The sequence below is a fragment of the Sarcophilus harrisii genome, chromosome 6 (assembly GCF_902635505.1).
Source record: "Sarcophilus harrisii chromosome 6, mSarHar1.11, whole genome shotgun sequence".
NCBI classification, from domain to species: Eukaryota; Metazoa; Chordata; class Mammalia; order Dasyuromorphia; family Dasyuridae; genus Sarcophilus; species Sarcophilus harrisii.
In genome coordinates this window covers 174,802,755-174,819,594 of record NC_045431.1, presented here as the reverse complement: position 1 = coordinate 174,819,594, position 16,840 = coordinate 174,802,755, and the positions used below count along the sequence as shown (strand labels likewise).

The 16,840-nt window shown below is 37.3% G+C and overlaps 1 long non-coding RNA gene across 1 annotated transcript; it reads left to right on the top strand.

The window, feature by feature from the left end:
* Positions 1–3,305: 3,305 nt before the first annotated feature.
* LOC116419947 lies at positions 3,306–10,365 on the top strand. The gene is made up of 3 exons (XR_004230270.1): positions 3,306–4,791; positions 9,012–9,162; positions 9,720–10,365. It is a non-coding gene; the product is annotated as an uncharacterized LOC116419947 (long non-coding RNA).
* The last annotated feature ends 6,475 nt before the right edge of the window (positions 10,366–16,840 follow it).

Below are 16,840 nucleotides of genomic sequence, written 5' to 3'. Positions count from 1 at the left end.
TCATTTTAAACATTTTTCTATATTTGTCATGTTGTGAAAGAAAAATCAGAACAAAAAGGGGGGAAAACATGAGAAAGAAAAAGCAAACAAATAAAAAGATGAAAATACTATACTCTGCTCCACATTCAGTCTTTATAGTTCTTTCTCTGGATGCAGAAGGTATTTTCCATCCCAAGTCTATTGGAATTTGGTCTGATCAAGCTCTAAGTTTTCCATAGCATTTTCTTCAAATGGCTTCATCACTACCAATCAAATTGTTCTCATCTGCTCTTCCACTGAAGAAAATCTACTCTTACGTGTTTAGGTTAGGCACCCCTCTAACTCACTAATGAGTTTGAGACCTATTGGTTATACTCAATCTGTTTTAGCCTGTTTGCCAAGATGGTTATACTGTGGCTCTTGCAGATGCTACCACTTTTCAGATGAGAATTGGGTGAAGTTGAACACCAAAGACTACTGTCTTGAAAAGGACTCAGCAAGCTCTCCCACCAGAGGACTGGAGTCCTTCATGAATATTCCATATACTTAAGAAACCTTACAGAAAAGACTTTCATCAAATTAATCTCCTCCACAGATTTTTATTTCTTAGTTGTTTTCCTCCTAATTTTAACTACACAGAATTGTTTAATAATAACTTTCTTTTCCCCTATTCATAGTTACAATAGATCTTATTTAGAATGGAAAGTTCTTTGCCACCAATTCCAATCCATTATCTTCTCCATATATGACCCTCCAGCTCCCATCTCGAGACTCTACACAGGCAGTGGCCTCTGCCTGGCACTCATTCTCTTATGTGGTCATCTCCTATAGGATGCTTACCAAGACCGCAATCTTTCCCCCAACTGCTTATATTTCACTACTCAAATTGCATTTTATTTACTTTGAATATATTTTGCATTTAATTATGCATGTGCGTGCTGTTCTTCCCCAACCAAACACTGAAAACAGTATTGCATTTTTGGTTTTGTCTTCTTAGCATTGAACAATGTCTGATACACAGTGAATTGATTGGTTGGCTTGGATGGAGTGTTTAGCAGTCCAGGTAGGGCAGGAATTATCTCAATTAAATCATACTTTGGGGGGGTGTCAAATCACAGTAAAAAGCTTAGTAGTTATGAGTATTTACACTCATCAAAAAGAAGACATTCAGGAGAAAGGAGCCCTCAATAGCAATCTATAGAAAGAAGTCTATTTCTGCTACGGAGCTACAGCAAGTTGGTATAATATAGTACTGGGCCTGGATCGTGAACACTTGGGTTCAAATTCAGTCTTAGATTCCTAGTAGCTATATGAATCTGAGCAAGTCACATCCTCTGCTTGCTTCAGTTTCTTGAACTGTAATATGGAAATAAAGTATCTCTTTGTAGGATTGTCAGGATTAAGCAAGATAAGATTTATAAAGCACAGTGCAACACTATATAAATGTGTATTTTCTCTTGCTTTCCTACTATTGGGTAAATTTAAGCTACTTTATCCCAGATAATTTCAAGGCTTCCTCCATGGAACTGTGTTTATGGGATTAAGATTCCTAAAATGATTGGTCCTGAGGAAAGGTTGATTATGGGAATCTGGAATAGATTTCAATCTGAGATTCTATACTGTCCAACAATTCCTTCTGCTAGGGAACTTTATAATGTGAAGGGGAAGTATTGGATAGAGAATAAAGAGACCTGTTCCTGAATTTAAGTTCAGCCACCAGCTAATTTTGTAATTTATTTATTTCCAATTATTTGCTTCTTCTTTAGTTTATGGAGCCTCCTCCAGATATCCATGCATGGGCAAAGGCAGAAATGATCTTCCTAAGTATGTGAGCTCCTCTATTAGGAGGATAGGGAATTCATTTTTGTCCTTCTTTGCATGGCCAACATTGAGCATGTCTGGCACACTTAATGCTTTTCCATTGTCTGTATAGTTGTTTTTTCTCAGAATTCTAGGAGGCTTTACCAATGCTCTTATTTGACCATACAAACTCCTTAACCCTGACCTTCCTCTGTCTAGATTTACATCCTAACATTTTCCAACTTCCTCACTTACCACTCTATGCCCAAAGTCTCTAAGGCTTTTTGTTTTACAAATTCATTTTAAGTAATATACAACACTATCAGCATAAGGTGAAAGGGCATAGAGTAATGTAATGTGTGGCAACTTGTAACAAACAGGGTGTCAAATAGCCCATAACCCTCCCCAAACATTCCTGAAGTAGTCTGAAATAGCATTAGAAAATTTTTAACAAAATAAAAAAACATACATCACATTGTACTTTAAAACTAAGTCAATGTTTAAAACTGTCTTTACCTGTAATAGGAAAAAATAAAATACTATTAAGTGAAAAAAAAAGAATGCTATAGCTTTTATTATTCTTTTTACTATTAATGTAAGATTTGTGGAAACTAAGAGAAAATATTAAAGTTGTTTTCTTCTAAAAACAAACAAACAAAAAATGAAAAAAAATTAAGTCAATATGTAGCCACTAGATTCTTTATATATGGATTGGTGGCCCCTTTTCTATTTGAGATTGAGCACATTGATCTAAGGCAAGTCCCCTTCCCTCTTTGAACTTCTTTCTCCCCATTTGCAAATTGAGAGTTAGATCTGAACTCTGAAAATTTAGGAATTCAGTGACACACAAAATTCAATACTCAATCCCAAGTTTCGCCTTCAACTAACAAATGTGATGTAGTTATCTTGCTTTCAACAGAAAGGGAGGATCTATTATGGCAGCTAGAATTAAGTTTGCCGGGTATCCTGTCATCTTTCAAGGATGTCTCTAATGCCATTTACCTGAGCAACTGCTATACTCTGCTATATCCAAAGCCTTTGAGACTTTTTCTTTTACCAAATTTATTTTAAGTAATGCATAATATCATCTGCATACGGTTAAAGAACATAGGTTAAAGTAATTTGTGTCAAGTTGTATCAAATCACTTTTTTAAAATAGTTCCTACGGTTTATTTATTTTTTTATTTTTATTGAAGTTTTTAATTTTCAAAACATATGCAATGGCAATTTTTTCAACATTGACCCTTGTATTCCATTGCCCCCCCCATTTCCCCCACTCCTTCCCCTAGATGGCAAGTGAAATATATATAGTAAAAATATGTTAAATCCAATATAGGCATACATATTTATACAATTATCTTGCTGCACAAGAAAATCAGATCAAAAAGGGAAAAAAATGAGAAAGAAAATAAAGTTCAAGCAAACCTCAACAAAAAGAGTGAAAATGCTATGTTGTGATCCACTCTCAGTTCCCACAGTCCTCTCTCTGGGCTCTCTTCATCATAAGATCATTGGAACTAGTCTGAATCATCTCACTGTGAAAAGAGTCAAGTCCATCAGAATTGTTGTATCAAATAACTTAAGAAATCTGTGAGTAGTTGTAGAACTATTCCTATAGTCCTATACAAACTGATAGGGTAACTTCTCTTCTGTGACCTAGCCTATTTACTTGGCACTATTTCAGTTTTTAGTCAGCTAAATGGAACTAATCCCTGTCCAAAGGATGTGGGGGAATAAGAGAGACATTAACCATAACAGCACTTCCTCTTGGAGTATCAGGCTGACCATGAACCTTGTCATCTTGGTCCTCTTGAGGCAGTGGGAAAAGAGTCATATATATAGTAAGGCTAATTTATCCCCCTTCTGCTCTGTTGGGAAGACCAAAGAATTAATTAAGAATGATCCTATTGTTCCCCTAGGAGAAATATGTAGAAGGGATGGCCAGCAGCCATTTGGGAATGAGTGCCAGGAGAATTTAATACCAAGTTAATTCTACCCCACATTATTGTCTATTATTATGTTTTTGTTTTTGAAAAAAAAAACAATGAAACAAATGATCTATAGTAAAGGATCTGTGTTCTAATTTGACTCTCCCCACTTAATACTTGTGAGACCCTGGACAAATCCTTTATCATTTTGCCTGTTCTCAGTTTCTCTTCTGTCAAATGGGCTTCTCTCTATTTCTCAGTCTTATAGAGAGCCTGGAGACTTCAATTATGTGAGAAATGGGAGTACGATGGATTTAAACATTTAATTGCACAAGTCACTCTGTTAGAAATGTAGATACTATCCAAAAGAGATACTTTCAAATCATCTATGAGCTTCAAAATAGATCTAAGGATATGTAGCTATCATTTCTCTTGCCTTTGTTTTGTAGATTGGACACAGAACAGAAGCATGGTCAGTAGCAAGAGAGTGGAAGGGTATGAGGAAGGCCTTATCTGTTGCTAGCTATATTTACAGCAGGCCTTCCATGGCACCCTCACAGCCTGTGGACCAGCTTGTCAAAGGCCTCTTGTCAGTTGGTGCTAGCCAAGGTGCCTTGGCATTTGATCCAGTAGAAGCAATATACACTACCCTGGGTCCTTCCAATTAGAGAGGGGCTGTTGAAACATGATTTGGACTAAGAGAAATGCTCAGCTAATGATCTTAGAAGAGATGATTCTTTGTTTTCCAATAACAGAAGGAAGAGAAGAGAAAGATGTTTCCAATTGCTTACTTCTTCAGTTTTATGGGGGCTCCTCCAAGTATCCATGCATGGGCAAAGGCAGGAAAATAGGGAACCCATTTTTGTCCTTTTTTGCATGCTCAGCCCTTAGTACATCTAGCACATTATGACCACTTAATCAATATTATTTTTCTCTTTGAATAATTGCTTCTTGTCAGAATTTTAGGAGGACCTTACCAATGCTCTTATTTGACCATATAAAATCTAACTCTAACCTCCCTTTTCTAGATTCACATTCCACCATATCTCAAAATGGGAATCATCTTTATTTGCAGAAAATAAATGTAAGTACATTAAAGCCACTACTTTCAAAAGCATATATAGTTTGTGTAAATTATTGGCCATTGGATAGGAGGTTTTCTTCTCAGACATTTATGTGGATGGCCCATGTAGTGATGTGAGTTTTCTCTCAATCCTGAGGCAGCATAATATGATATTTGGAATTCTGGATTTAGAAATAGGAAACTCTGTATTCTAACCTTCACTCTGACCTTTATGAGTATGTATACCAGCTGTCCAAGAATCAGACTAAGCAAATTCAGAAGTACAGCATAATATATTGGATAGGCCACTGGATTTGTAGTCAGGAAGACCTGGGTTCTAGTTCTCCCTCAGACATTTAGTAGCTGTGTAAATTGTGTTCAAGACATTGGATATTTCTCAATTTCAATTCCTCATTGAGAAGGCTAGACTAGATGACTATCATATTCCCCTATGACTTGACATCTATGATCAGCTTTGATCTTATGACTTCTCTATGTATGTTTCTGTTTCTGTAAAATGAGAGAGTTGGGCTCAATGATGTCTAGATGGTCCCTTGAGCACCAACCATTGGTTTACCACGGAATAATTCATTTTAAGATCCACATGGCTAGAAGAAGAGCTTTGATCAGAATTTGTGGAAGCACTAGCTATGTTGATGGAATTAGAGAACATTAGAGATTTTACCTTGAGAGTCTTAGAATGTAAATAAAAATAATGGAAAATAATAAAAACTGACATTTATATAGAATTTTAGGATTTTCAAAGTCTTTTATATTCTAGCTCTTTAAATCTATTTACTTTTGAGTGAAAGCTCTGTGAGTGTAAGGTTTGTGTCTTATTTAGGTTTTCCCAGTGCCTCTACCTCGGCAAAGCTTTGCAAGTCATGACTGTTCACTAAAGAATTGCTATGTATTTTACCATGGGCACTACACATATGTTGGAGTAGATGTTCCCCAAGTCCCTATTTTGTATTCATCACACAGGCTAGAGAAAATCAGTTAATTTAGTCCTTCCATTCCCAGGACAGTATAGCCAATGTGATGGTCCAATTTTTCAACTTCATCATAAAAGAGCACAGATTTCTGAGGGCCAGATTTTCACTGGGAAGAGGGAAGTTCATGGGAATTCTCATTAATTGAGAGGAACCTGGCTTTTCATCAAAATAAATTAAGGATACTTATGTCCTTAAGTATTGCTTTTTCTGCTTACAAGAACGGAAATGTGTGGGTGTTACCATGCTAATAACATGGACACAACAACAAGCATTAGACATAGATGGTCTTTCCAGAAATTTCCAATTCTAAAAAGGAATGCAAAAATGAGGTTCTTGCTTCAGGAAAGTATCCTCAATTTCAACATCCTTAAGTATTTAGGAGGGACACACTGTGTACATAATGTGGCTTGACACCTCTATAAGATATTGCCTTTCCATTTTTAAGATCCTACCTTAAAAGCATCCAAGGAAAAGAAGATATCAAACTTTGGAGACTACCAAAGAGGGGAATTTTCTGAGGACTCCATGAAAGGAGAAAGGACTTCCAAGAGCTTTCAAAACCTTTGACCTATGCCTTTTCCACATGTAGTCTCCATGTTTGATCCTTCTTTTTCCTGAATTCTGCATATACTTGTGGAAGATGTCCCCCAAATGTTGGGGAAAGGGGGAACTAGTTCTGTATCAATTGTTCTCCAGATAAGACACTCATGAATGATAGTACTAAGACTATCCCTACTCCCAGTCCTTGAAGACAGAAGTTGTTAAGCACTGTTTGTGGAACCAACCTCCATTCTTTTCATTAATTTCCACCTTGAAAGTGTCTTTGAAAAAATGAAGACACAATCCCTCCCCTACCAATGGAATCTGATCAGGATTGGGTATAGTAGAACCATAAGCTACACACTCCTGGACACAACTTAAGATCACATTTGTTTGCAGCAATGAAGAAAGAAGATGACTTACTTGATTCCCAAGAGGCATCCTACAAAAAAAAAAAAAAAATTGCAAAGGGGCCACCAATCCATATTTTGCAAAAAATTGCAAAAAATTGCAAAAACATGCAAAGCCATGAAAAAAAGTTATCTTGTTCAGCAAGATACAAAGCAAGTTTAATCATTGTGGGGAGTCTAAACCTCAGTAAAATCTCAGGGAGGGGCTGTGCTATGTTCTCTGTGGCAGAGGGATTTACTGGAATGAAAAAATACTACCACAACAGTAACCCTGAATTTGCTTTTCTTCCAGGGGTGGGGATGGATTTCTTACATGCTTGATGTAAGACTTTAGCACCTTATGCTAAAAGCTGGAATAGATCTTGGAAACCATAAGACCCAAAATCTAAATGGGTATGAAATATAGCCTTTCCTGTGCCTAAAATGGTATATTGATCTTTTTTAGGAATTGAGGACTCATAAGGGGAAACCTAGTCATGTTATATTAAAACTTTATATTAAATATGATCCTGAATCAAGTCCAAGTTAATAACCAAGGAAAAAAAAGAAAGAAAGAAAGAAATTGTGCACCTTCAAGGATTCTTTCAAAGTATCAGATCTGGTTTGAATAAAAACAGAGTCCTTTGGGAAATCCTAGGTGAATTTGTCTATACTTTGGGCTAGTTGTTTCTTTCAATAAAATGTAAGTTCTATGAGGACAAAGATTGTTTCACATTTGTCTTTGTATCCATAACACTTAACTCAGTAAACGATATTTTAGGTATTTGCTCAATGCTTATTAATTGGCAAACTGATTGATTTTGGCTGCCTTATTGTCCTGTTTATTCATATCAAACTTGAATTAAATTAAATAATAATAGCTCATTTTAATGACTTGATTTATTATATTATTTTAGCAAAAATAATTATGGTACTTTTTAAATAATAGCTTGAGGCATTGTGGCTAGAGAGCCAAGCTGGAGGCAGAAGGAGTTAGGTTCCTTTGAATCAATTACAAATTGCAGATCTCAGAGTCCCAGGTCTCTCTTGGGGACTCTGGGTTAATTCATATGTCCGCACTTCCTTGCACTGATAAAGTCATAGATCTAGAACAATAATAGTTTTCTAGCTCTTTAAGGCTTCCCAAAGTCCTTCCAAAATTCACATTTCCTTTGAAGTTTTGGGGAAGTTTAATTTAAAGATGAGGGAAGTGATGTGTGAAAGTTCACAGTAAATGTCAGAGCAATGATTCAAATCCAAGTTTTTTTAATGCACATAGAAAGTGCTTAATAAGTGCTTGTTATTTGATTGACATGAGACAAGTAGGTGCTACAGAATGTTGGACATGGAGTCCAGAAAACTTGCAATAAAATTTTGTCTCAGATGCTTCCTATTTGTGTGATTCTTGGCAAGTCACTCCACTTCTGTTGCTCTCCATTTAGATTTTAGATCTTATGGTTTCTAAGGTCTATTCCAGTTTTAAGCCTACAATCCCATGAACCTATGTTCCACTTATTCCTTCTGCCCAGGATAATCAGATAAAAAAGAGACAGAAAGGAAAAATCAAATAGATTTATATGAGATCCATTCTGACATCATAAGCCTAGAATTTCCTTTTCTAGCTAGTCAAGGAGGCCTAAAACATCTCAATGGACTGGACCACCCTTTCAGGTAGCAGATCTGTAGAAATGAGTAATTTGATCACTCCTGATTTGGAATACAGCACTTAGAAATGTGCAGTAGATGTCTAGACAAGTAATATTTTGGGAACTTGCTATTCAGAGGAAAATAGAAGTACTTTTCTCCTGCCTAGTATTAAAAGGGGAACAACTGATCACATGGAATTCTGTCAATCCCAATAGCAACACTACTCTGTAATGGGCTGGATATGTGTATGTGTGTGTGTTTGTGTATATTTGGGTGGGCTAGTAAACACTTCCCTGAGCTCTGTTTTCCATCCTTTCCCTTATTTAGAGACCAGACAGCTGTTCTTCAAATAAAAGGAATAAGTGATGAGGCACTGGAAAAACATCACAAGGAAACAAAAATGATGGGTCACACCAGTGAAAGAGTCAACGTCCTTCCATCCTCCTGATAGCAGGGATGGACAAAAGGGCAGGAGCAAGATTGTGGTTGGGCTGGAAAAAGATATGTTTGAGAGCAGGCCATGGAAAGAATTAGGAACTGGGCTAATTGAGGATTTGGTGCAGGACCTGAGGAAATGGGAGGGCACTTTTCCCTTGGGGAACTTGTACTCTGTTCTTCCTGGTTTATTCTTTGACTTTGGACTTTATGCTGTGAATCATTCTTTCTCTAGGAAAAGCCTTAGAGAAAAGGGCTGCCACCTTGATAGGTTTGGGGAATGGCTCCATTGATGGAATCCCATGGAATCCCATAGCCCTGATCACCGTTTCTCCTTTTCCACTGTGGCACATTTTCAGCTCTACAAAATAATGGTACCTAAACTGGTATGAAACCCAGTTAAGATATGATGAGTTTGGATGATATGAAATCCCTGGCTCATTTTGTTGAATTGTCTTTGCCATTTTCTCATCTGTTAAAATATGGAGGTTAGACTAGATTAGTTTTTAACTTTTATGTGTGCTATGAATACCCTTGATCTGATGAAACTTATTCTCAGAATAACTTCTAAATGTATGAAATACATAGGATTACAAAGAGAACCAAGTACACTGAAACAGTCACCAAAATAAAAAATTCCAATTTCACAGGGCTCCTAGAAATTGATCCAATTCTTGTGAATATGTGGACCTAAAATTAAGATCTACTAGGTTCAATGATCTCTAAATTCTCAGTTTTCACTCTAAAAAGCTAAGTTTATGTAAGTTAATGTTTTGGCCTGTGAGTAAAGCAAGTTTTCTGGTCTCTGGCTCTGTCTACTCTCCATGTCTATCTCTATGTATATCTGACAGAAGAAAAATAGTGGAGGATAAAAGTTGCTTTCAAGTATTTGAAGTGTTACTTTGTAATGAGAACATTTGATTTTTTCTGTTTGGTTCCACAGGGCAAAACTAAGAGAAATAGTTAACAAGAGGCAGATTGAAGCCTGTGGGAACAGCTTATGAATGCTAAAAGGTTCTTCAAAGCATGTGTTGACTCGGTATTTGGTAGGTTTCACATCAAGGTGACCTTTAAGAGGAGGGTTGGATGACCATTTGTAAAGGAACTTTCATTTCCTGCACTAAAACAATGTGACCCTCTACCAAACTTCATTTTCTGGAAAGCTCTACTCAACTTCCAGTTCTTCATAGTCAAAACCTATGAATTATCCCTGACTTTTCTCTCTCCTTCATCTTCCATAGCCATTAAGATTCTAACTTTCACCAAATCTATTTTTTTTTTTTTTTACAAATCTCTTCTCTTCTCTGAACACATATAGCTGTTACCTTAGTACACATCTTCATCATTTCCTGCCAGCCATATTGCAATAGCTTTCTAATAATTGGTTTCCCTGCTCTAGTGTTTTCCTTCTCCAATTCATCCTAAGGGATGTCTGATCATGTTGCACTGTTTCTTCAAAATCTTCAGTGCCTCACAATTGTTTCTAGGATAAAATAGAAAATTAAAATCCTTGACGGAGTGTTTAAGGCTCTTTATCTTGAACTATTTTTACAAGCTTTCTTTCTTTTTTTATTTTTTATTTTTATTTTGCTGAGACAATTGAGGTTAAGTGACTTGCCCAGAGTCACAAAGCTAGGAAGTATTAAGTCTCTGAGACCAGATTTGAATTTAGGTCCTCCTGACTTCAAGGCACTGCACCACCTAGCTGCCCCATGTTTTTTTTGTTTTGTTTTGTTTTGTTTTTGTTTTTGTTTTTTGGTTTGGGTTTTTTGTTTTGTTTTGTTTTTTCTTTAGGAATATACAAAGAACTATTGGTAGTCATATCTCTATTTTACTAATGAGGAAACTGAGACTCAGTGAAATTAAGTAACTTATTCTTAGAAACTCAGAAGCTCAAACACAGGTCCTCTAGATTGCATTCAGTGTTCCATCTTTTAGGATACATTGCTTCTTTTCCTTTGTACTCTACATCCCTAGGCAAGATTGTTGCTAGATATTTTCCTGATTCCCAGCTTAACTCGTGGGATATGCAGAATGCTGCCTTGCATGACTTTACTTCAAGTCTTATCTCCAGCCACTGTGTTTTCTCATCTTCCTTCCTCACTTCCTCTATCACCTCCTCCATGAAATATTTTTCTTCCACAATTGTTAGTTTTATGCTCTCCCTTAAATCCGCTTGTATTTACTTATCTGTGTACTTGTATTGTTATATCTCCCAGTAGGATATAAGCTTCTTGTGGGCAGGAGCCTTTAAAAAAATCCTTTACATCCATAGGTGTAGCACAGGGGCTCGACAAATGTTTGATAAATTGAATTGAATATTTTTGGGGGTGGGGGTGGGGTTCTTTTCAGTTACACTTTGTTCTCTTTGTTGTTCAGTCATTTCAGTTATGTCCAACTCTGATGCCATTTGGGTTTTCTTAGTGGTTTTGATGTGTTCAGGGTAGTTCCTGCAAGTTCCAAATGATGTATTTGAGGTTCAGGCATGAAATGTTGGGATTCAGTCATGTGAAGAATTGACAATGGCCATTCTCTTTGGCAAAAGGTAGGTTTATTTAGGAGAAGAGACAAAATGACAAAATGAAGAGGTACAATAGATACCAAGAGTGGTAAATATGAAATAGAGTTGAAGCCCATATGGTTAGCAGGAAAAGGGGTTTTAGCGATTAACAATGGGAAGGATGACTTCCCTAGTGGAACTCACAAATCACCAGGAAAAAGGGAATACTCCATGAGATTAGAATATGCCCTTAACTGGCAGGCTAAATCCATATTGGAGTTTAGTACCCTAAAAGAGTTAGTTATAAGAAGGAGAAAGGTACCATGAGGCATGGGCGAGGGGTAAGGAGAAAGACACTGTAAGACAGAAAGCTGTAGCTGACTAAATCAAAATGGATTCAGAAAAGATGGCATGGGCCATAGACAAATTTAACCTCAGGGATTTGATAGAACTTGGATTTCCATTTCCCTCTGGCCACAGCAAGTTGAGGCTACTCAAGACCTCCACAGAGTGTGGGGCTATAAGATTAAGCTGATCCCCTCAGCACCCTTCCCTCCTTGCCTCAGGGAGTAATTTTATTAGTACTTCAGGCTCTCTTTGCCAACCCCACCTAGTAACCCAAGACCTCATCAGGGCATTTCCTTCATTAGCTTATTTTACAGATGAAAACAGGGTTAAATGACTTGCCAAAGGTCACACAGATAGTATCTGAAGCCAAATTTTGAACTCAGGTCTTCCTTTCTAGATCCTTTGAGATCCCTTCACCATTAAAGTTTGGTGATTCTATTCCAGGAAATAATTAGCTTGTGGCTTAGCAGAACCCAGATGTTCTCTTTGTCATCTCCCCTCTGATGTGTGCTATAGTAGAATATTATCATTGAGAGATGAGCACCAATAGAAAAGCAAGAGAATTCCTTCTCTAAAGGAACTCCTATTTGAATAAAGACAGACATCTGTTTATGGGAGATTTTGAGATGGAAAGATCATCCCCTCTTTTTTTTTTTTTTTTTTTTTTTTTTGAGGCAATTGAGGTTAAGTGACTTGTCCAGGATCACACAGCTAGGAAGTATTAAGTGTCTAAGACCAGATTTGAACTCAGGTCCTCCTGACATCAAGACTGGTGCTCTATCCACTGTGCCATATAGCTGCCCCAATCCCATTTTTCTTAAAAAAAAGAAGCAGCAAAACATGGTAATGAATTTCCCTCACTTCTAATGACCTTCACTTATTCCATCCCTCCCCCATTCATGCAGTTACCTTTCCTACTTTGGTTTCATTTGATTCTCTACTCAACCTTGACCTTGCTTCCAGAATGCTCATTCTAGTTTTGGTAAGACTGGGAGAACTATAGTAGAATCACCTCCACATTGTAGTTGTGAAAATTAGGATGCAGAAAGAAATTAAATTGTTTTCTCATGATCACTTAGTCATGATAGCTAATATTAATAGTTAACGTTTATACAATGCTTCATCTGTGCCAGATATTGTATCAAATACTTTAAAAATACCATCTCATTTGATCCTTACAAGAATCCTGTGAAGTAGGTGCTGTTATCTTCCTTTCACAGTTATGGAAACCAAGGCAGACAAATAATTTGCCCAAACACACACAACTAGTGAGTATCTGAGTCACATTTGAACTCAGATCTTCTTGACTCCACATCTGGCACTCTTCCACTGCTTCACATAATGCTTAATAAATATTTCTTCTCTTCCCTTTCCCTTGAGAAGGCAGGGGTGACTTGCACACTTCATTGGTAGAAAAATGCACATGTTGTTGAGCTCTTGGAGTAAATGTATCCTCAATTTCTTCACTAAGTAAGCTGGTTTCCTTATTTCTTGAGACTATCAATTCAGATCATGGTCCTTCTGTTCAGTTCTCTCCATCAGTTTCTTTCTGCTCCACTTTTTCCCTCTCCAAATCTGATACACCCATATTACCAGATGATGAGACTCTCCCAATTTCCTAAGCTGATTTTTGGATAATAAGCACACAATCCACTTCTAAGACCCTATTTGGGGTACAAGTTTCCTTGTGCCTCAGTTTTTTCTTTTCTTTTCTTTTCTTTTTTTTTTTTTTGGTAAAATAAAGGTCTTGGGTCAGATACTTCCCAGGAACTTCCCAGCTTTAATGTGCTAAAGTTCTTCTAGAAAGCCTTCTTTTTGTTTCTTGTGACATCAGCTCCAAGTACATAGCCCTATATCCTCCTGGCCGTAACCTTGCTGCTGGGAAGCATATCAGAATAATAATGTGACAAGAGATTTCAGGGAGGCCATGGACTTCAATGAACATCTTTATAGCAATTCAATCAGTTTACATTTTACTTTATGCATTTAAAAACATTCTGATTCTGAGAAGAGATGCACAAGTTTTATCAGAATGACTGTTAAAAGTGTCCAGAACACACAAAGTGTGAAGAAATCATGCTCTAATCTAAATATTGGTAAACTGGCAAATTGATACCCTGATTTTTTTAATAGGATGTCCAGATTTTGAGGCTGTTACAGTAAGAGTTCTTTCAACCTTCCTTCCTCATTTACCAGTGTTTTGAACTTTAGAATAGGGTTTGTATTTTATAGTTCACCACTTGACATGATGTTCTGGAACAAGATGCTTTAGGCTCTGTCACTAGGACACAACCAAATTCAGATGAATAGCAAACTGAATGCCAGTTGGCTGTTTTGCATCTGTCACCATGGCAACAAAACCCAGATTGGTTAAACCAAGCAAATGATTTCCCGAATTCATTGCTGAGGTCTTACCATGGGGCTTGTGATGTCCCTGTTTGGATGCAGTCCCCTTTTGCTATCAGCATTATGGCAGAGGAGGTGAGAAGGACTGCCAGATACCCTATGTGCTTGGAAAAAAAAATCATTGTGTCACTGACAGGCAGCTAGCGACCCTTAGTGTTCATTCTTTGGCCTGAGGATTTGCTGTGTAGACCTAACGAAATGATCATCGATGATAAATCCTATCTGTCTGAACAGTAAGATCGAGAGATGGCAAAGAACTAAGGAATTGTTCAATCCATCATTTAAAAGAACTTTGAAACTGAGAACCCAGAAACAGATGATTGCTTTCTTCTCAAGGTCACACAATCAGTGAATACAAGAGCTAAGATTTGAACACATGTTTTCTGGGGCTAAATCAAAGTCTTGCTTGTTTCCTTTAGCATTTCTATGCCGTTGTAATCATCACACAGATCATATTATTTTATACTGATAACAGTGTGACTCCAAGTAAGTCATTCTTTCCACATTGTAAGATGGGAGCAGGGGTTGAAACCAGAGGCTCTGGCATTCTATGGCTCTGTAAATAATAAATTGCATAGCAATAATCAAGATTGTATTCCTTTAGTTATTTTACATTAATGAAACATCATTCATTCTTCCTATGGAAGGTTCACTCTCTAAGAATACAGAAATAAGGAGTATCCTTCATTCTGGCCCAATTTCTCTTTTGGGAGAATAGTATAGCTGCTATTCACCTGCACAGGGACAGAGGTGGGGCAGCTGTGAGAAGAGGTGGGGGGACTTCAGGTATCCCCACTTGCTCCTCTCTTGAAGCTGAGAAGAGGATGAGCACTTCCTATTCCCAGATTTTCCCAGGCCACTTTCAGAGCCAGAGACTTAAGGATTGGATTCTTTCTGAGCCAAAACAAATCAGGTACATATTTCTACCTTGGTGCCCAGCCCCTTCGGCTCTTTGGCACTTCCTACTTCTACCTTCCTGCAAACACTTCCTTTTCATTTGGCTTACAAAGCAGCTCTATTGTTGATTATTGCCACTGCTAGAAGCCAAAGAAATTCCTCTCAAACACTCACTCCTTTGGTGCTATTGATGTGTTTTGGATACTGCACCAAATGATGAGACTGGTGTAGACATCAAATGTTGGGATTCTGTCACGTGAAGTATTAACAATGGCCATCTCTTTGGCAAAAAGTAGGTTTATTTAGAACAGATTACAGATAAAATGAAGATACAATTGACAGCAGGAAAGGTAAATATGAAATATATTTGGAAGTGCAATAGGATTACCAAGGAAAGGTTTGGAAGAACCTATTAAAGGAATATGCCATGAAGTGTGAATGTACCATAGACTGGTAGGTTAAAACCATAGAGAGATTTAGCACCCTAAAGAGTTAGCTATAATGAGAAAGACAGTATGAAGCATGGTGGGGGGATGAGAGGAAAGATTCCATAAGGCATGGGGACGAGAAAAAAGCCATCATGAGGTAGAATGCTATGGCAGGATTAACCCAAAACCGATTCAGTAAAGATGGCATGGGCCATGAGCAGATTTATAGGGGAAATTTAAGCTCAGGGGATTGATACAACTTGAATTTCTGACTGGACATAGTGAGATGGGGCTATCCACAAACTTCAGAGTAGGTGGGGTAGGATGGAATGGATCTTCATCAGGGCCCTTTCCTGCTTGCCTCAGGGAGAAATTTTTATGAGTACTTCAGGCTTTCTTGGGCAACCTCAGAATCTTAGGACCTCATTACTATGGAATAACTTGGGTTGGTGAGTAAGGGTGGTGGTAGAGGGAACTCAAAGAGTCCTTATCCTTAAACCAAGCTGCTCCAGATGTTTGTGTGGTATGCTATCTCTATTATTCTTAGAGAGATTGTGAAAGCTTCCCATCTTTACATGGTTCAAATGAAACAGTCTCCTAATTCATCTTCTGGCTTCCAGTCTCTCTAGTCTACAATCCATCCTTACTCAAATTGCTAAAATCATTTTCCTACCACACAGGTCTGATCATGGATCATATTCCAGGTGGTGTATAGAATCAAATACAAACTCATTAGCCTGCTACTTCAGCTACTCACAATCAAATTCCAACTCACATATTCAGTCTTATTTCACAGTTGTCCCCTTCATTTTGTTCTTTGTATTTCAAACAGACTACACGATTTCCACAGTCCCATATTAGCTAGAATTACAGAATCAGAGAATTTGAGGATAGGCAGGAACCTGACTCACCACCTCCAACTCACATCCCCAAAGGAATTGCCACTATAAAGAAGCTGCCAAGTGTTTCCCCCCATTAGACTCCTTGAGAGCTATCTGTTTTTTTAATTCCTTTTTTAGATTCCCAGTGCTTAGTAAAGTGACTGCCATCATATTAATAAATGCTGATTGATTGATTATTTTCCAATCTCTGCTTAAAAGTCTCCAAGAAGGAGTAAATCACTACCTCTTCAGGTAGCTCCTTTGCCTGTCAGCTCTAATTCTTAGAGACTTTTTCCAGATTAAATTTGTCTCTTTGTAACTCTCTCAATTTATGGGCTGCATTTAACTCATACTAATTTGGAGAGATGATTGTTAAATTTTCAATGTGAATTTTTATACCTTGGATATCAAGTGGAATCACTATTTTATTAATTATGAAGAAAATGTTAATAATACATATTAAACTTTAAAAAAAAATGTGTCATGTGTAGTCCTCCTAAACCCATTGTTAAACATTCACTAACTCACCCTTCCCCTTTTTCATTGTTCCTCCTACACCAATCAAATACCTAATCCCTCTTTCACTGGACAACCTTCAAGCACT